Genomic DNA, 21,823 nt, shown 5'->3' on the forward strand with positions numbered 1-21,823 from the left:
TGATTTTTGGCGAGCTATAAAAAATAAACATTTTGACAGAAAATTAACTTCAGTTTTACGTACCCTGGACCTTCCTAAATGATAATATAGTATTCCCGGATCGAAAAGAAAAAGTCGATATTTTGATTTTTGGCCAGCTTTTTTCGATTTCAGCCCACTGTGCGCCGTAAATGTTTTTTCACTGAATTGCTTGGGATATATAGTTTATAATCGATGACTATGGTCAGTTACAACTTGGCAGAGGCAGAAAGAGGTATCAAATATTTATAGCAATACTTTCGAAGTTTCAGTTTATTACTTTCATTTTCTCTCTTATCAGAACTTAAAACGCAATCAAATTATGCGATAATTCAACACTCAAAGGAATAGCTACGTAACGCTTTATATACGCTTTCTAGTTATGACGAAATTGCACGAGATTCATTCCTGTTAAATATTAATAAAGATGGAAATTTCCTACTCGTAAATCTCGGAGCGCTTTCAGTTCTTCAACTCACGGGTAATAGAGATAAGGTTTGTAATAGAGGAAGGTAACTTTATTTCTAAGTTTCCCAATGATCAAGAGACAGTAAAAACGTTTAACTTACTTTACGTTCGTATGATGTATTTTTATATTTCCCCGTAAAGGTTAAGCCATTCGCTTCCCAAGTATAGGTTTACTGATAGTAAATAAGCGTACTCAGGAGCTATTATTCTTAAAAAAAAAAAAAAAGGTTCATGGTCCAATATTGGTAAAATTAGAACACAAACTAAAAATAACGACTTCCCTTGAGCCAATACAACAAGTTTGGATGTAACGGCAAGATCTCCTTACAATATTGTAAAGTATAGATTAGCCAAAAACATATTTTTTAATTCAACATTTGTAAATAAAAGCGTAGGCTGAGACATAAATTAAGGTGTTTTTTTGTCCTTTCCTAAGCCATCTCGGAAGGGAAAGTTTTGCGAAGAGTTTTAAACTCATTAATTTTGTATTTTTGAATCTTTTAGTAGTTTGATCGACCTAAAGATAAAAAGAGACCCTTTTTCGATAAAACCATTTGAGGGTTCTGTCTGCATGAGGTCCGAAATGAAGTTGACCTTGCAATTGTGCTTATATTCTCCAAACTTCATTAAGTGATACCCTTCACAAGCGCAATTTGTTCACGTAAACCCCAAGGCTGTATCTTTATCTGCATATTTATCGGAACACTCTTTTACCCGTGGATATCGTTTATGTTTTTAATACAAAGAAATTTTTTGCAGAATTTAATAGCCTTGATTACATCAGTGTGGCGACCAAGAGCCGCGGCGTCATTTGATCTCTGCTCCATAGCTTGGCATTCATGTCATTCTTCATAGAGGACGACGTTTTTATGCCTTGACATGAAGTTTAACGCACAGTGAGATTTTTGCCTATTACATGTAGCATATAGAATTGTTGGTGGTGGTTCTCGGGTATTGCTGTGTAGGTAACATTTTCACCCAACGTTTCACTCCTCCTACTGGGAGCGTTATCAAGAGAAAAATTCCACCACCAGCATTGATAAAAGAAGCTGTGAAAATCTTCATACGAAAAAAAGGACATAGAATTCTCTCATGCGTTCCTATTTTTTTACTTTATTAAAAGAAGGCTGGTTATTAGAGACTGAAAGTTTCAAAAAATTATTTAAGTACCAAAAATATTTAAGCATCAGAATTAAATGCCCCTATCACATAATTTCATTTATCCGAAGACTGACCTTCATAAATCTAGCCAGCAATTAATTCCATCATCCGAGTTCTAAAGGAACCTCATCCCTTATATCTACAAATGCGTGCATAAGCGTCCTCTGAAGGACGCATTTCTCGTATTGATGTCTCTTTAATAGACGATTCATTCCCGCCCTACACCCCGATTTTTCAATATTTTTTCTCGAGGCATATTAATCGTTTAAAATTTTAAAAACTGTCATATTTGCGTTTTTAGGTAATGTTGAGTAGACCTTTACCAATATTTGTCTGTGTCTCACATGTTTAAAAAATACATGTTAGATAACACCAAGAGAAAATTTCAAATTTTGGATACAGGAAAATATATAATATAACACATGAATTTATTTCAATATTTACATAATCCATGGCAATCAATGATCACCAGCTATAATAATGAAACCAGAGGAGCACTCTCTTGGTACCGTTGCCGCCTGATACAAATGACAGCAAAGACAAACAAACAATATTATCAAAGCATCAAGGCAAGTTTATGCACAGAAAGGTTATTGAAATTATCAAAATCAGTGCACAATAAAAACAACACACAAACTGTTATAACAAAATATTTTATGGATACTTAATTTGCTTATCAAATCGATCCCTAGCCAAGAGTTTTAAAAAGACATTCAACTGTCAAGGGTTTTCACGATTCGTGCTAAACATTTCAAGAGGATAGTTCGCATTATAAACAAGTTATAAGTCGCGATACAATATTGGGCAAGCGGAAGCGAAGCCTCCTCTCGGCACTACGCTTCGACCTTTGCGAACTCCCAACATACTAAGCTGTATTGTCACCAGCTCCTAAAACATAATCGATAGAAGTACTAATGGCCTAGAATCATGGTCATAATAGGGGTGCTAAACCTAGCAATATATACAATAAATGTATGAATAGGGGTGATAAAGGTAGCAATATATACAATAAATGTATGAATAAGGGTGAAAAAAGTAGCAATATTTGCGATAAATGTATGATAATTGCAATTTAAAAGAGCAACAAAGCGTAAGGTTGCCTCTCACACCGCTAGAGGTCTTCAAGAACAAAAATTTCCCTACTGTAACATGGAACGAGGAATTGCTGAGCACGAACCAAGGACAAGGTTCATATCGCACAGGATTTCAAATCCTCATGAATAAGTCCCGAAACTGAACGGTAGCAATGAAATGGCTATGGATTCAATGAAAAGTGAAAAAATAGCATTTCCTTCCTGGCCATTGCGTGACTTTCGGCGTGACCTTGGAGGCACGAGGAAAACCAGCGGTCCTCAAACTCAAGGCGGGGAGAACCTTATGTCGCGTGTTTCGCCCTCTCTCCTTCAACAGCGTATACATTTAAGTATATATAAATTTTAAAGACATGCATACGCCTCAATAGTGTGTGTATGTATCACGAATGAAAACGGAAGACCGCAATCACGAGCGTCTTTATTTTTTTTTGCTAGACCTCCGTCTTCTCGGTCGATGGAGCGATGTATATTTCGTCCGTAGATGCAGGGAGCGGAGTTCGTTTTGGCATGCGTGATGAGAAGCTGAAAAGGGTCTCAGAGGTTACCCTCGCAATTCAAAAAGGGAAAAGGAAAAAAATGGTCAAATTTCGGCGTATAAAACACAAAAACGTCAAGGTCGGAGTGGTCGGGGGTAGATAAATTCCGAAACTTCAACATGCCGGAAACCCTTTGGTATTTCGGTTCAAATGGATTGAGTTACAAATACGGGAATAAAGTTGCCGTGATACGAGACTGTCCAGTAGTCTCGTATTCTATCAAAGCATCTCTTTCTCCGGAAGTCACTAGATTTACGCAAGTTTGAATCGGAATTGCGAAGGGTGTCTGGCATGCCGCTGCTTTCGCATTTTTATACCTCCTACTTCGAGTACATATCGTTTCAAATCTCTTCTTATGCTTCTCTCAGTCTCGTCTCGGTAGTGAGTCTGGTGCATCACTATTTCCTTAACATAAATTTAAATACGAGCATACGATTATGATTAATTCAATAACGGATGAAAAACAAAGCAACAAACGGAAGGGAATCTCTCTCTACTTTTAACGTAAAAAAATAAAAGCATGCGATAGAAAATGCTTCACGGTTACGAAGTAAATTACACTAATTTGAATATATTTTGGAAATCGCTTTAAAAACTAAAATAATGAACACATCTTTCATTAGCTTAGGTATACACTGAGAGTTCGCGCACAAAAAAACTTTAACCAGACTCCTAAGCCATTGTTGAAACAATTCAGCTGGCACCGAGGGAACTAGGATAGGGGAGAAATCTCTCGTTAATTTTTGTAAGCTTGTGTAGTTCATCGAGTAATGCAAGCCGCTAGCACTTCAATGAAAAGTGATTTATAAACATAGCATGCGATGAGTGAAGAGAACCCAATTAGAGAAATTTCACATTAAGCGGCAAAGAAAGAGATTTTTTGACAGAATTGTATTTTTTCCGATTCTTTCATTGTGAACCTATGGCATTGAATATGTTACCGAGCATAAAATAAGACTACCACAATTACTTAAATGGGCACCACCAGCTGACACAGCCCGGGCAACGATCCCAGAAGCCAAAATCAGTGATATGACCAAATAGACACCGTCTACGTCATCATAATTTGATGATATTTGCTGACTGGTAGTTTCCGAAGAGGGAGTTTACGAAAATTGACATGAGCAGGCAACGCAAAGGCCCATTCTGAAAAGAAGAAATTATTAAGTTTTAATGAATAATATTAGCTAAAAATGGCACATTAGAATTCAATTGACCCGCTTTATGGTAATTTGTGGAAATTCAAACTGAACAACACCCCTGGCAAAGCGCCTTGTAAGAAGCATCAAAATAGCACACGACCACTAATACAACAATACGGATGAACTTGCAGACACTAACACCATCGAACTTCCTCCATAAGGTAACTTATTTTCTTAAAGTATTCTATCGATTTAGGTAGGTTTGCACGAAGCATTTCTGAAGTATTCTGGCAGTCTCTTCTCCCTTCACAGACTTCCCTCTACAATTCATAATAAGGCTTACTTCCTTTTATTCTATCCAAAAATCCTATTCTATTCCTCCCTCTCCTTCGCTTAGCCAACATTCTACCATCCTAAATCTATTTTCAATATTCCCTCCGCGATAAGTAATTCCTCCATTCATACCCTCTGTCTACGCATCTCATCTAAAAGCTGCCTCTCCTCACCCGCAATGTCCAGCACTTCGTCGTTCCTCCTCCTTTCCGTCTACTTTACTTTATCTATTCTCCTCCACACCCACATCTCGGATGCCTCCAGTCTTTTCTCGTCCTACTTCCTATATTTCTGCACAATGAAGCGCAACACTCCAGATCAGGCCCATCGCTAATCTTTTTTTTTAACTCTTACATAGCAAGTTATGCAGTCAAAAATGAATGAGTAAAGGGTCTAGCAAGAGAGATGAAAGAAAAACATTTACGGCAGTCATTGTATTTCTCGAAGCTGGAAGAAAAACTTAAAGCTTAGCAGTATGGTTATAACCAATAATTACGTCTAATCTAAATGTGATCGGAATTGTTTATGCTAATCTGTAGCCTTAATCAATAATATTACAAACTGATCAACAATCGTTGCTCTCAACAATCAATTCAAATATCCTCCTGGAATACATAGATGCAAATGGCGGAAAGCAGTTATTCGTGTTTTTGAGTGTTCCACCAATTTTAAAAATCTGAAAAAAATTAGAAATATACTTTGATGTAGGGGTAACAGCATATTTTTTTCGGCGTGTCTATTGTTTCCTAAATTTTTTAATTTAATTTTGAATATTTCAAACTTATGTAAAAATGTAGTTTTCGGTCTAATAATTTTGGAAAAAATCAGGACGGTAGAACTTAATTGTATTTACATTTTAAAATCAAGATAACGATTTAACAAAAATAAAAACTGGAGATAGTCAAAAAACTAAAAATCGTGTTTCAATTTTTTTTTGGAGTTATTATCCATTGTTATGAAATGCTAGACATGAAAGGAGAGGATAGAAATATTTTAGATGAGATGCGGAAAAGAAAAAAGTTTTGATGGAGTGAGTACTGAGCGGGGAGGGGATGCTGAAGACCGTGCAAGGGGGGAGAATGCTTTGCAGTCAGGGAAGGGAATAGGATTTAAAGATAGAAAGAAAGGGAGAAGACTGCACTATGATTTGATGAGGAGAGTCCTGAGTGGGATTGGAGACGGCGGAATTGATTCTCAAATCAGCCATGCAAAACTACCTAAACCAAAATAATACTTTTAAAGACCTTAATAAAGCCTTAGGAGAAGATACTTAACAAAAATGGCTAATTATATTCAATATTCAACCTGCCTGACTCCCTCTAGATGATTTCTAAATTTCCAGGACCAATTCCATGAGTTTTTCATGCTTCAAGTTAAACCAATTTATGGAGAATTTCACTCCAACACAAAAATTTCCAAATTTTGCAACAATTTTAAAAGATAAGACTAAAAAATAGTGCACCAAAAATAAATAGAGATTTGCTCATCCAGTCTCATTTTCTTTCAAATTGTAATGCATGACCATGGAGTTTTTCTTGTTACTGCAAAAATTCATTAGCATTTCACCTTATTTTCAATATTACTCATTACTAAAAGTTGTGCGCTTATCTTCTCGTCGCGGCATCTCAGAAAGAAGACGAGAGGACATTATTTATTTCATTCCTGTGATTTTTTCGTTTTTATTGCTATCGAGAGTCATGGCAAACGCCAGAAATCGGCTTCCTCAGTGTATGTAGAATGGGTGACGTCACCGTCACCTGATTTGATCTTCAAACATGTGTAAAACAGAACTTTAGATATATGCGTACATCGTAAAGCAAATCGCTTTTCGTGGAATTCTAGGCGAACGTGTGCAGTGTATGGAGAATGGGGAACGTCACCTGCCTGATTTTATCTACAAAACTTTGTGAACAGAAGTTATAATATGCGCCTACATTATGAAAACAAATAAAAAATTCTGATTCATAAAAAGGGTTTTATGACTTTTTTTAAAAAAAGGTAGTTATGTCGCGGGACCTTGTCTAATTCAGTGGTCGCTTTTTCTCATCTTTTGCACATAGTGACTGCCCTCTCGGTACCCGCGTGCGGAAAGGAGAAATTGTGTATTCAAGAGCTCTTCAGTGTCTACGGCGAATCGCTTTTCGCGGAATTCACAGCGAACGTTTGCAGTGTATGGAGAATGGGGGATGACACCTACCTGATTTGATCTTCAAAACTGTGTGAACAGGGGTGAACAGAACTTTAGATATGTGCCTGCATTATGAAAACAAATAAAAAATTCTGAAATTCATACTTTAATATTTTGTGAAACATTTCGGTCACTCCACCGAGTAAAATATGCAAATTCATACCAACCTCGGTGATGAATACTCTCGTATTTGGAGGAGGCGACCGACAATTGATGTCATTTGCGCTATAAAGGAAGGGTAGGGAAGCGAATAGTGGAGAGGAACCGAGCGTTGGCATTAAGCTAATCTTGACGAAAGGCGCCAAGGGGACCACGGCTTAATTAACGTCCAATCCGACGGTACTTGAAATCCCCCCCCCCCACATAGCACGCAAATTAGCAATGGATAATCCATAAAAAAAACCCATGCCATTGCCGGGATTTGAACACGGATCCGCTGGTGGGTAGCCGGCACTCTTATCGCCCCACCAATTCGATCCTCTCGGGGTTAAATCACTGAGTAATTGGTGGGAGTTGCAAGGTAATTTATTGAAATATTTAAGGAAAAACGATTTTCGTAATGTTTTAAACCTAAGGAGTGCTGACAGAATTATAAAACTTCAACCACTATTTTGTGCCTAGGATGCATTCATTGATAATATTTTGCCATTTTGTGAATCCCGAGGGATTTATATAGGGATTATGGTATTCAAAAATACGCTTCTTTCGTTTAACTCATAAATGACGTTCTTTCGTTTTTGTGTTGACTCTGACTGGAAACCAATAAAGTTAATTGTTGCCCTTCCGGCACTTAGTCGATCGGTTTATTCAATTTAGGCCCCCCGCGCACTGTCAACTTTTTCAAAGCAACTATTTAGTTGCTAAAAACCCACGTGGTCTATTCCTACCGGCAACGGACATCAATAGGTCCGGACACAATTATTTAGTTGCGGCAATTAAAAAGTCGCCCGTGCGCGAGGCCACATTCAATGCCATGTGTTTCATTGGACCTTCCTCTAAGCAACTAAATAGTTGCTTTATAAAAGTTGCCAGTGCGCGGGGGCCCTATTTCGAATAGATTTTCATGATTAATGCAATAGCAGTCTTGATAAATAACATCTTAGGTTACATGGTTCATGTATTTTTATTTAGATTAACACTGAATGCAAATGGCTACTGATACAAATGAGGCATGCGTGACGTTGCGAGTCGCAGTGTGTAGGGGAGGCCCTCTCAAGGATTTGTCGGAGACTTCAGAGCAGGAAACAGCGGGAGTATCATGAGAGGGGGGAAAAGAGCAGAGGTGGAAGGCCTTGCGTGGCATTTCGGCTCCTTCAAATCGATTCCTATCTCGATAAAAGATTAAAAGTTATTCCAGCAAAACTCAACCCCTTCTCTCCTCCCTCCCTTCGCAAGCTACACTCTCCCATCCTCCCACACCCACCACCTGCCCAAAGCGTACATAAATTACCACGGTATCCCACAAAATGAGAATTCCCCGGAAAATTCCTTCCAGACCGTGTCCTCGGCGACCACCGGCTCCTGTCACCCCAAGGATTCCTTAATCCTTGTTTTGAACCTCCGTAAGGATAGCCACCTCGCCAACCCCCCTCCAGGGATAGCGGCTATCCACCCTCTAGCATGTTGTGGTGAGATACGACAGCATTATTACAAACAGTCTAACAGTTGAGGTTCGCTTACTATGAAGGCAAAACATTGAATTTTACTCAGTTCGTGTATGCTCACATAATTTAAGTTTCATAGCATTTTTTGGTTTCTTGGTTGGATAACTATCACGTATACCACTTCTTTTTCTAAATAAAGCGACCCGAGTTTCGATGAATAATCATCATTATGTGTGTATTATTATCTGTTTATCCTATCATTGTAACCTTAGTTACGTAACGGAAGAAGAGACGAATTTTGAACCGGAAGCCAAAATACGGGAAAGGGATGGGTAAAGATACTCGTTTATGAGAGTGTTGTCTTCCTTTTTGCTTATAATATCCAGGAATCAGTTTAATTAGAAGACTTCAATTAGAAATTAGAAGGTTCAAGGGTTCCCGTTATTTTAAAGTAATCAAATTTTAACACGTGAATATTAACCTCATTTGCACCATTTTCAGACTAGGAAAACAAAACTTTTCTCAATTCTGAAAAAAGAGGGCCGGCCTATTGTGCATCCTCTATGACGCCTCACAGACTCCCTCTCTCCTTTCTTCATATCTCTTTCTCGACAGTCTTTTTTCCACACCCCAACACAGCACGCAATTCTCCTCTTGTCAACTCTTTTCACATTCATCAAAGTTTTCTCTGCCTACGATATTTCCAACTAATACCCTTACTGCCGAGTGCGTTTTCATATACAAGAGAACATGATATTAGAGCCACTCTATATTTCCAGGTCTGATAGAAGCGATAAATTAAGAGAGATGTTTTGCCGAACGGATAGATATGGGAATTCGTTTTTCCCCCGAGCCATAAAGGACTTAAATAAATGCTAGTCCCAACTTCGTAGGGCACTTCATTTTTTATGCGTAGACGGCTGGTGTCCTAACACCCACTGCCGCACGTCTTTTAGGCGGCTTGCGGGGTATTATGTAGATGTAGATGAAGTGTGTAGAGAAGAGAATTCTAGAATATGCAAAGCTGCATTAGGGCCACATATATGATGCAAGGTCGTAGCTTCGGTAGAGTGATATTAAAGCCTAGTTGTGAACCTATTTAAAAGACACCTTAAACAATAATTTGGAAATTGTATTTTCTACAAACATTCTCGGAATAAAATAGCTTTTCACCTTGATTAAGTATAAAAATTTTCACTGCTCAAAAACAATGTACAACCGTTTTTCCATTACCCAAGATATCTATTCCCATCGGCAATCTTTCGTGGTTTACTCAGTTGCTGTTGACTAAATTACATTAATGCGTTCAAATTAACTTAATTCTGATTCAGAAATGCTTCTGTCAGACTTCTGAGGAAAGAGAAACAGGTGAAAATTAATATTGTGTTTGTTTTCAATTACAATCCATTAATTAATTAGTAGATAAAATAATAATGTCGAATTTTCCTGTCCCAGCAGTGGAAAGTGGAGTTTCCGAAAGAAAGCACTCCATTAATCATTAGTCAAGGGTAGATTAAATAGCAGGCGTTTCCATGCGATATCAAAAATACCAAATTCTACAAGTCACTAACACTACATTATTTCCTGACATTATATATTTGGATATGTAACATGGAATGCCGCAAGGCAGACACGCAACGCTGTCAAAAATTAATCTTCTCTGAAACCATTTAAAACCATCAAATTACTTTGCCGGAAAGTCGAGCAAAGGCATTCCAAACATACGGACCCTGATCCATTTATGAGAAGGATAAATTTTGCCTCAATTGCCATGCTTTTTATGACTTTAAAATAGATTTAAGATAAAAGATTCCATTAAACAGTTATTGCATAGGCATTAATATTTTTTATGTTTCATATATTCGCGAGAGTATTCCTTTGGTATGGAAAAAAGGAACCTAAATTGGCCATTATCGGCAGACAATTACCCAATGTTTTGATTTTGGGTTCATCCTTACATAAATTCTTTATTCCTAGAACAGTTAAATTTTATTTTTGCTCTTGAATCACAACTGCTCTTAAAATGCTTGACGTGTTTGGAAACAATTGTTTCATCATCCCTCGGTTGCAGTTCCTTGGAAACCTTAATGGAAAGACAAATTTTTAAAGAAATAGATTATCTTCATCTTTTCACTAATTAAAAAAAAATTTCATTAATTATTTCTCTGCGGCAATCATAAAAATTAAAAAGGATTCCAAATTATAAAGCGATCACCGAAAAACTTAATAATTGCCTATTCCAGCACATTCAATCTGACAATGGAAACATAGTCCTTAACTAAATATGAAAGCAAATTCCTCCCTTCAACATTATCTTTACACAAGCTGACATGAAACTGCATGGTGCTTAATGCGATCGTGGATTTATTATGAGGAGAGATACTAACAGTGGCATAAACGCCATCTTCAAAGAATGACGCTGACATATCTTTGAAATTTGATATTGTTAAAAGTCGAGCTACAAACCTTTCATAAAATTTAAGCAGTAAACGAATCGACCTCATAGCACGCTACTTCCACAAAAATGACAGATAAAGAAGAATGCAGTTATGATTATAATAAGTCTACATGTAATAAAGTACGACTGCCAAACAATTTTCATGTTTTCGATATTAATACAGCCTTAAAGTATCCACTGACTTTAAATTAGTAATAATTTTGAAACCTTACGAAAAAAAAGCGATGTCCAGTATTTGAGGAAAGCGTGGTGGCCAAGTCCTAGATCTAACATTTCGTGATTGACCAAAGTGTCTAGGCTTTAATTTCCGGGAAAAGTCATCGGCCACCCCTAAAACAAACATTATGCATTGAATTTTTGAGTCCTTGACCTTATAGATTTCATTTTAAGTTAGGAAAAATAAAAAACTTTGCTTTCTACAACTGTGCCTTTAATCTACATCTAGTTTTGATACACTTTATCACTTTTAAGACCTGTCAAATAGTAGCCTCTAGTCTTGAAAATGATATGGTATATCGAAACTAGTAGATGATTGAAGGTTAAGTTGTAGAAATAGAAGTATGCAATTTTTCCTAACTTACCAAAATTATCGCAAACTGATGAGTCCCAGGAGAATAAACTGCCCCGACCCTGAATAGGAGAAGTTCAGACGCCATTACCTTGATCTAAGCTGAGCTGCACTCTCTCCCATTCAAACCGACCTTCATTTTTAACAACGAGTGAAGGAATGCATTTAATTGCCTCATATAGACACAATAAACCCTTTAGTAGATTTATTGTGATACTTTAATGGGGATCCAATGATAGTGGTAGAGAACGCATTACTTTATCACTCACTATTTCTTTCGTGGCGTATTACATAACGCTAAAAACGTACTTTGAATTTTCAGGACATTTGAAGTAGACCTTGGTTGATAATTTTATGTATCTTAAAAATGAAATTATCAACACGGAATTTTCTCGGCGGTAAAATTTTCGTATTTGATATTGGTAAGGGCGCCGACCGTAAAAATTCGACGGCGGTGGTATCCGGAATGATTTTTACAGCCGTATCCCACGCCGATGGTATCTGCGAACCGAGTGAGTCATTAAAGATTGATAATTGAGAAGGAAGAAGAGGTGCAGAGATAAGATACATAGAGTATGTATTTTAGTACAGAGTACCTACATTCCGGGAGATACTTACATGGTGTTTCGGGAAGCATCTGCAATACTTATATAGGTGGTAGTAGAGAAATTTAAGCATTTTTTTTCCATAAGCATGGGGTCGCAACTCCTTCGTTAGCCATGGCAACGCAAATATTTTAATGCAATTTTCAGTTGCCATGAAAACGGTTTTCATTGGGCATTCAACCTTCTCGACATTATACTCAAAAACCTGAATTAATAGGGCATGAAATTATTCAGGTTGGATGAAACTGTGCGATTGTAATTGTCAAAAACAATTAATCTCAAAATACGTGAGATTGCGTTACCATAGCTTAGTAACTAAGGAGTTGGGCAAAAAATGCTTCAAATTGTCTCCCCGGTCACCTCCAGAAGTATTGCAGATTCCTCCCGAAACACCCTACATATTATTTTCGGCTGAATTGGTGGTGGCGCCGCGGCGGATTGCGCACAGCTCCAACTTGAGATCCAGGCAAATGTTGAAATGGATTTCTCTAAGCATTCACAAAGTTTCCAGATGATAGACAAAGTTCTAAACGAGTAAATACTGCGTCAAAAAAGACAACATACCACTTCTTCAGCGGGTGTGATTCCTCCTCTAGGGGGAAAATAGATCCTCCTGGAAGGATACATGATTGTCTGAAGACTATTATTCCATTCTACAAAGATGACCGTGGGGGTTTCTTTCCTTTTGATGCCATTGTCCTCTTTCTTTACAGGCCCGACTGTGAAGAGACACTTCTCCCGAGCGCGCGCCGTCGAGTCGGCCATCGTCTTCGGCACAGGAGTAGGGCAGAGGTCACCGGAGGACAGAGGCCATCCAATTTGGTAAGTATTTAAAGCACGCCACTTTCAAAGAAATATCTTGTATAGGATAATACTTATATGAATTTATTAAGTCTGTATTGAAAGTATCACAGCCGAATTTTTTTCATAATTTGGATGCTACTTCAGTCTTTTAGCAGGTATCTTCAGACTTTTGAAACTTTACGAAAAATATTTTTTCCATCCACCACGCCTCAATCCCATGAACACAGAAAGAGAGGAGCATCCTCAGAGAATATAAAACACGAGAGATTCTCGGCTTTCGCGTACGCGACAGAGATTTATGTAGAAGTCCGAAATCATACGATCGCCACCCCTCCACCCGCCTCCTTTTCTAGCCAGGGTACATCGCTGATTCGCTGATCCTGCCAATGGCGTTTGTTCTCAATTGCACATATCTTTCAATATTTCAAAACTTGTAAAGACGGGTAGTAATCATTTTATTGATAAAACATAGTGATTATTACTATCTAATTAGGTATTTTTCCAGCATTTTAGAGCTATAATCAAGTTGGATTTTTTAGTTCTTACTTCAATTTTTGGTGAATTCGCAACCTCCTTGAGCTCTTTTGTATAATTTAACTCCGAGAGATTATCATGAGCATTAACATGAGAGATTGATGAGAGATGATGAGGTATGATGGCCTTTGCGGTCCATCTAGGATGGCAAAGCGAGGGAATATGTGCTTCCAAGAAACCACTTCCGAAAGGTGAGCCCCTCTCCATCGCTATATCCTCGCTTGGTTTACCTCAAGCCTGCCGCGTGAATGGCGGTTTAACTCTCATTAACTGCCCAGAGAAAAAAATCCAGAATCCGAAGTCCGGAAAGCCAAAGGTCCGTGGTTCGATTCCCGGTTCAAGGGAATGTTTTCTCATGACAATCCATGTGAATTAAAACAAAAGTATTTGGTCACATTCTTAAAGATCCAACTGTTCTTCCATCGCCGCCACCGAGGCTGGGAATGAAAGTTAACCAATGGTGGTTAAGTCTTCAACTTCCAAACCGATGGTCACTCGTTCGAATCCAGCTTGGGCATGAGTTTTTTCAAATATGTGTTGTCGAAATATATAAAAATTATCGTAATTGTGGAAAACTGTGATCATTACAGACGTTATCATTAATTATCAGGCAGGAAAATATCCGAAAGAACTGGTACGGCCCATTTTTATAGAGAAATGCGAAGTATAAATATCTCCGCGCCGTTTATTCACGCGTGTTTCACTCTCAAACGAGTGAGCTACGAGGACCAGGGGGGCGAACGCACGCGTGCGATTAGCGATGTTTTTTTAGGGATCGCGGCGTGGCCCTGATGGCCAGGGACGACGCATTCGGGTGGCGGCGGCGGAGAGAGGGCGAATATCCATTCGCACACGTTCGCTGCGATTTCCGCGAAAAGTAATTCGCTGTCGACACCGAAGAGCTCTCACTGCCACAGAAAAAGAATACACAATTTCACATTTCTGTACCGAGATGGCAGTCACTATGTGCGGAAAGATGGCAGTAGGAGACCACGGAATTAGACAAGACTACCTTTTATTAAGACTACCGCGACATAACTACCTTTCATTAAAAGCGTGATAAAATCCATTTTATGAATCAGAAATTTTTATTTGTTTTCATAATGTAAGCGCATATCTAAAGTTCTGTTCCGCACCGTTTTGAAGATCAAATCAGGTAGGCGACATTCTCCATCCCCCATTCTCCATACATTACACAAGGTCGCCTAGAATTCCGCGAAAAGCGATTCGCTGTCGACACTGCACAGCCACATAAAAAGAATACACAATTTCACCTTTCCGCACGTGGGTACCGAGATGGCAGTCACTACATGCGGAAAGATGGGAGTAGGAGACCACTGAGTTAGACAAGGTCCCGCGACATGACTACGTTTTTTTAACGTGATAAAACTCATTTTATGAACCAGAATTTTTTATTTGTTTTCATAATGTAGGCACATGTCTAAAGTTCTGTTCACCCCTGTTCACACAGTTTTGAAGATCAAATCAGGTAGGTGTCTTCCCCCATTCTCCATACACTGAAACGTTCGCTGTGAATTCCGCGAAAAGCTATTCGCCGTCGACAATGAAGAGCTCTTGAATACACAATTTCACCTTTCCGCACGCGGGTACCGAGAGGGCAGTCACTATGTGCAAAAGGTGAGAAAAAGCGACCACTGAATTAGACAAGGTCCCGCGACATAGCTACCTTTTTTTTAAAAAAGTCATAAAACCCTTTTTATGAATCAGAATTTTTTATTTGTTTTCATAATGTAGGCGCATATTATAACTTCTGTTCACAAAGTTTTGTAGATAAAATCAGGCAGGTGACGTTCCCCATTCTCCATACACTGCACACGTTCGCCTAGAATTCCACGAAAAGCGATTCGCTTGTGACACTGAAGAGCACTTGGACTGCCACGGAAAAAGAATAACCAATTCCACAGTTCCGTGCATGGGTATTGAGACGGAAGTCACTAAATTTGACCATTCATTTGAACAAGATACGGCAACATGGCTTCCTTTTTTTTTCAAAATTTTACGAAACCCATTTTATGAACAGGGGTGGATTTTAATTTTTATCAGTTTGATAGCTTTTGTATCCTTGTGAAGTAGTAAAGGGATTGTATAAGCATATGCATGATTACAAGTCCCAAACGTTTGGGTTGGGGGAAGATGGGGCCACCTGGCCTCACACAACCCAGGTTAAATAAACTAAAGTCAAGTCAAACGTGAGAATAGTTCGAGGAGTTGTATTCATCGTAACTATAGCATAACACTCCTTGCAAATAATTTTACAGGGGAGAACGCCCCTACGTTCTGGGGAGTATTCCATACATCCCGGATGTATGTCATGACCCCGCTTCCCCAATTGGTTCTATTGCGTCCCTGTGTACGACTATGAATGAGAAATTTATTTATTTTTACGATGTACGCATATATCTAAAGTTCTGTTTTACACATGTTTGAAGATCAAATCAGGTGACGGTGACGTCACCCATTCTAAATACACTGAGCAAGCCCATTCCTGGCGTCTGCCATGCCTCTCGATAGCAATAAAAACGAAAAAATCACAGGAATGAAATAAATAATGTCCTCTCGTCTTCCTTCTGAGATGCCGCGACGAGAAGATAAGCGCACAACTCCAGCGAACGGCATTCAGCAATTCAGACGACAGATAACGAGGCGGTGGCCGAAACGTCAATAGAAATGGAACAACTTCAACTGGAGTTCTAATATGATTTTCTCCGTGTCGCTCTGAAAGATATATTTTCTCAAATTCTTGTGTAATCTGAACATAACGCGCAGCCTCCGAGTCTCTAGCGGCTCCCAGACTGATTCGTTTAACATCTATGTAACGAAGTAAAATATGATGATTTCCCGGCGAATATATTGGAAAGAGGCTAATCGGGCTTCCAGCCGGGTGGTCACCCTCGATTCTGACGACGTTTCACCACCACCATTAGCCCTGAGGATGGAACCCGACTCGTGTTCCGAAACGTCGGCAGAATGGAGGGAGACCGCCCGGTTGGAAGCCCGAGTAGCCTTTTTCGAATCCATGTAACGTTTTCCGTGCGGCAATTGTACGGTACTTCTTTAGGGTAAGTGTTTGACGAATCACGCAGCTTTCCTTTGTATTTAATTAAGTTCACAGATTAAATCTTTATGCACCGAATCCCATATGCTCACTGCATATGGGGCATCGACCAGAATATCAACTAGGATCTCCCGGATTGCCGACAACAACTGCAATGCCGAATTCAAAGTAACCGGGTTTTTTTACCATGAAATTTTCGTCCTTACAGTGCAGTAACGGTTCACTCCATGAAGTCATCGCTCACCTTTCTTTATAGCCGAAATAACTATCTACCCGGTTTGATAAGGTCACACCGCTGGCGATCATAATACCGAGGTAAAGAGCATTCTGCTTTTGAGGGATGCTTAAATTGCACGTAGTTGGTAATATAGCAGTTGAAATGGACTGAAAATGTCTAATTTTCTTCCAGGAGTGTTAAGGAAAGTGATGGTGGTGCTTAGTCAATGCTGATTAGTAAGTAGATAGGAAAATCAACGAGTGAAATAAATGTATGGGGAAGATACTCATGGTGAGTTGAGCATCTTTCATTATTAGCAGAGAGAAAATGGAAGAGATTCCCACTTCAACGCACGTCAAAATCATGAGGGTACCATTATGAAAGAAAAGGAGGAAATCAAGCCAAAAAGTAGCACTGCGTTGGGAATTTGCGGGGTGATTTCGAGGAAGAGCACTGTGTTTAAAATTAGAAAGTCTCCCTCGATGAAAATGTTTCACAAATTTACAGAGCTTCCTGGTAATTAACTAACGCTGATAAGTCATAGCGAATGACAGATAAAGGGTGAAACGCCCACATCTAATTAAAAAGTTAATTGCAGCGAAAAAGGCACAACCAAGAGCGCAACACAACATAATATAAACTTTGTTCCTCTACGTAACATAATACAGCATACCAGTCGGTATTCTTAGAGAATTAAGTCCCCCGGAGAATGTTCTGTTTTTGAGTGACAAGCATTAGTATACAGGCATACATTGAATAAATATTTATACAATTTTCCCCTTCAAATCGCTCTTTCGAAAGAAGAAATAATGTGTCCATACAGTGACAAAAATGCATAAAAGCGGGCAAAATATAGAAATAAAAATTCCTGCAAAAGTTTACAGAAAATATAAAATAAATACAAACAATCCCCATAAGATAAAAAAAATCCATCTGTTAACTCAATAAATTTTCAACACTGGTGATATAAAATAGCCACAAATTTACACTTCACAGAAAACCCCATGAAAGATACAAATATGCAGCAACAAGGAAAACTAAGGCATTACACTGAAAGGTCAGACTCCTATTATTACAACAAGGAAATAGAGAAAAGCCTCACTTGATATCCTCATAATACAATTACTGAAGGTAGGGGTTTTAAATTTTTACTGCCCTGAAATTGTTCTAGGAAAAGGTCAGAGTCACCAATAGATGTGACCTAGAGCTCAGAATATGCTGAAAATAAATTTTAAAAATTAATTTTCTCGAGATGACGGGCCAGGGGGAAAATTTTTTCGAGGTAAGGAATATATCATTCGTATTTCACGTCAAATGAGTTCTACCTGAATAGAAAGGTTGAAAAAAGAACTTGCAAAAATACTGATTTAATAAAGCAATATAATGAAATTCCAAGAGATGATGCAGTGTTTTAGACAGAGATATCCTAGCAATGGACAAAATACAATAATTTTGTCCTACTGTCTCGTTGATCCCTACTCTGTCCATTGATGCTGGCTGTCCATTGACGCAAACGGAAGAATCGCAGAGTGAGAAAGTCAAAGTTATGTTCGTTTGAAAGACAAAACTTCGACATAAAATCCAAAGAGTATGCAAAGTATTATCCAGTATATTCCAAGGTATGACAGGAATTCATTGCCTGATTAAAGAAATAAGATTAATATCAACAGAATAGGTCTCGAGGGAACGATATTCATTTAATCTGATGATAGAAACATCTATTTCTCATTCACAAGTTTATTCAAAAAGAGTATTATAAAAAGCTTTAAAATTAATTACTTTGTATCACACTAGAGAGAAGCAAATGATATACCTCGTGTGGAAGCAGGGATTATAATATAGTTCAAAAAGGATTCATAGCAAAATATTTACGAGTGAGTAATTACTTTACTCCTATCTCAGCCTACACATTAAAAACCTATCCTTAATAACCATGTCTAACGTATACCATGTATAAGAAAAATGTATTGCCCAGTGTTCATATCGTTTGGCTATGAGCTGAACCCAAGGTTCCAATCTATCAAATCAATGTTCCAAACTCGGACAAAGCCTTTGGATACCCACAACATAAATCCCGCAGTTCAAGATGCCCAAGGAAAGGAGCTGGCCCTTATACCAAGAATGAGAGAAATTCACTATCTGTGGCTAAGACTAGGGTGAGCTATCCCGTCATTTATCTTCACCTAAAATAGACTTGAATTTTGAGTGAGTGAGAAGTCATTTATGGCTGCAAAAATTACAGAATTGTACGATGCCGAAAAGTAAATTATATGCATAGACGGCCCAATGCACTCTTAGAAGATAGCGCCTTCAGCTGAAAAATATTTCTAGCTAATTCCTTTAAACTACCATGTTTATCTAAATTATTGCTTTCAAGAAGTAATTTCATATAAGGTACTAAGAACTACTACCTTCAAAAAGTACGTGGTTAATTTTCTCAATACTCAGGTCTGACCCCTCGTGTCAATAGAAATAAATGGATCGTGTAGAGAAGGAATAAACTGGCTTAGCGTGGAAAACTTGATGAATTTTTAAAATGTAAATTATAGGATTTCCAACAATCGGTCGATGGTTTTTTTTCAAAAATTAACTTCAACTATTTCAAAATCACATCTCTCCAACTTCGTTACGTCAAGGTTTACCCTTCATTCCAAATAGGATAAAAAAAGGACAACGACGAGATAAAAGACTCCGGCTTGACGTGGAAGACTTGACTGAAATTAGACCCCTTAATAAAATTGGATCCCTCTCCATCTTAATAAGTAATTACGATGAGATGAGACGACAAAAAGAGAGGAAGAGCGTCAACATTGCAAACACGGCCATCCCTCGCCTCCTCGTTCATTTCCTTCCAAACCAACTTTACTTCATCATCGAGCATAGCTGACTCAAGGACACAGTGTGACACCCTTGAAATGGCAGAGATTTTTACGATAGTCACCAGGTGATCGTTCGTTTTATCCCTCAAACTAAGAGATTTATTCGGGATATCTCATTAATCTTGGAAAATATCCTAGACTTTTAGAGCCTGGGTTAGAGGAATAAGTTTTATCGTAGGTGAACCTATGTATTTGCCATTCGGAATTAGTAATCCATTGCCGTGCCTTGAAATACTTTTTTTTATATTACCAAGGGGTAAGAATGAGAATTTTTGTCATAGTCAGCAACATATCACGAATAGGATTTGAACCCGGGACTCATCGGTGTGCAGCCAAATGTTCCACACACCAAGCCAGCACACATTCGACACGCAAATTTAAAACAAAATTTCGTGAAAATTTCCCCCGCTTCAAATTTTGTGACATAAGAACTGTTTTCTTAAATTGTAGCGTACGATTAGCTGGTGACTTTATTATCATTACGCACCCCTTTCTATGAAATAGCCATGAAGTCCAATGCTTCGTTTGTGATACCTCATTAAGTAGGCTCAGAATCAGCATACGAGAAAATATTAGCTCTTAATATTTCATAATAGCAAAGTCGGCTTTATAACGAGTGAGACCGCCAATGAAACAGATAATAATTGTCAAGGTCACTCACCATTGAATCGCTTACGAGGCATAAGCATCGGATATTTGAATATAGAGTCAGAACGACCACCGGGTAAAAAATCACGAATGTGGAAAGTGACACAGCAATCAATAAAAAACTAAATGTTTTCCACGCACTATAGGCCGACGCGTGTAGCTTTTTTTGTGCGTTTTGTTTTGATGTATTTTGTTTTGTTGTTGTTTTAAAATGTTTTAAATATTAGGTACTTTTCATTTTCTCTTAAACTATCAGGCGCAAAATCACCTTTTCATTTTAAAGCAAAAAATACGAAATAACATTTTTAAAAGGTGTTTGTCATATGAATTGTTCAGAAAAAGAGGAAATATTTACTGAAAGAACAGAAGCCACACATATATAAAAGAATTTTAAAAATATATAAAATAAATATTAATAAAAATTTACTAATTACAATTGCATTATCTGTGCTATCTACTACAATTGGGGTAAGCAATCACACAGCAGCATTCCAGCCATGAATTTTGATAAATCCACCCAGACTTATTTACATCAATATAATTTTTACAGTTTGGGAGAAACAAAGTAGCGTCAAAAAACGCATGGTGGTTTTATAAAAGTACTTAAATAACTTCACAAAAATTGGAGCAGAAAAGGGCACTAGTTATAAAGTGAAATTAACTACTTAGTTTAAATCCTAAAAACTCAAAACTGTAGGACGCATTGCTAAGAGAAATGAATGACAGAATTTTTGTTTCTTTTAGCACCGAGTTAAATAAGCTTTCTTCCTTAAGGAGATAGCTCCATGCGCTGTCAACTAAGGACAAACACTTTTCCCTCATTTCCATACAAAAAGTATCCTTTCATTGATGACAATTAATATTTTAAAAAGATGTCCAACAAATTGTGAATAAGTCAACGCAAGTATTTTTCTTAATAGAATGCCTCATCAGGCAATATGTCAATTTTTAAAGCCATTTCCAGATATTTCCATTACCTGCATTTTTTGGAATTCGTATTAAAATAACATTCCCTTCGTTTCTCGGAGTTTATTTTTAAAATGAAATAAAGGCTTATTGGTAAGAAACTATTGTGTTCTTTGTTTATTCACATCTAACAGATAACCAGTTGAAATGGAGTAATCTAAGTTTTGTTTGACCAAATTAAGCCCAATGTGGCCTCAATTACCTTCTAATTAACTCAAGTTCTGCAAGAGTTAATGAGATTGTCTGCCTCACGTTTTGTTTAGCTTTCATATACTTCTCATATCTCAACAAAAACATTCACATTACAAACCGCATTTCGAACCTTTTCGTTTTACCATGGCTCACATGTGCGAACAAGATCTTCTCTAATTGATCTCAGAAATATACATCTGTGCCTCGAATAGAAAAGATGTCCTGACCTTTGAAGAGATTACGGACGAAAAGATGTATTTTTCAAGGATAAGACAGATTCAAATCAACCGCTTTTCCAGGATGTAACAATATGAAAATCCCTTCGCGAAGTA

At 37.9% G+C, this 21,823-nt stretch overlaps 1 protein-coding gene across 3 annotated transcripts in view; it reads left to right on the top strand.

Annotated features, from left to right (window-relative positions):
• Positions 1 to 21,823, top strand: part of LOC124158599 — a 176,338-nt gene that overhangs the window by 73,445 nt on the left and 81,070 nt on the right. For all 3 annotated transcript variants that reach the window (XM_046533758.1, XM_046533759.1, XM_046533760.1), the window contains exon 2: positions 12,889 to 12,997. The gene's annotated coding sequence lies outside the window, so the exon portion shown is untranslated. The remainder of the gene's footprint in view (positions 1 to 12,888; positions 12,998 to 21,823) is intronic.

The sequence above is a fragment of the Ischnura elegans genome, chromosome 5, assembly GCF_921293095.1.
Source record: "Ischnura elegans chromosome 5, ioIscEleg1.1, whole genome shotgun sequence".
Classification (NCBI taxonomy): Eukaryota; Metazoa; Arthropoda; class Insecta; order Odonata; family Coenagrionidae; genus Ischnura; species Ischnura elegans.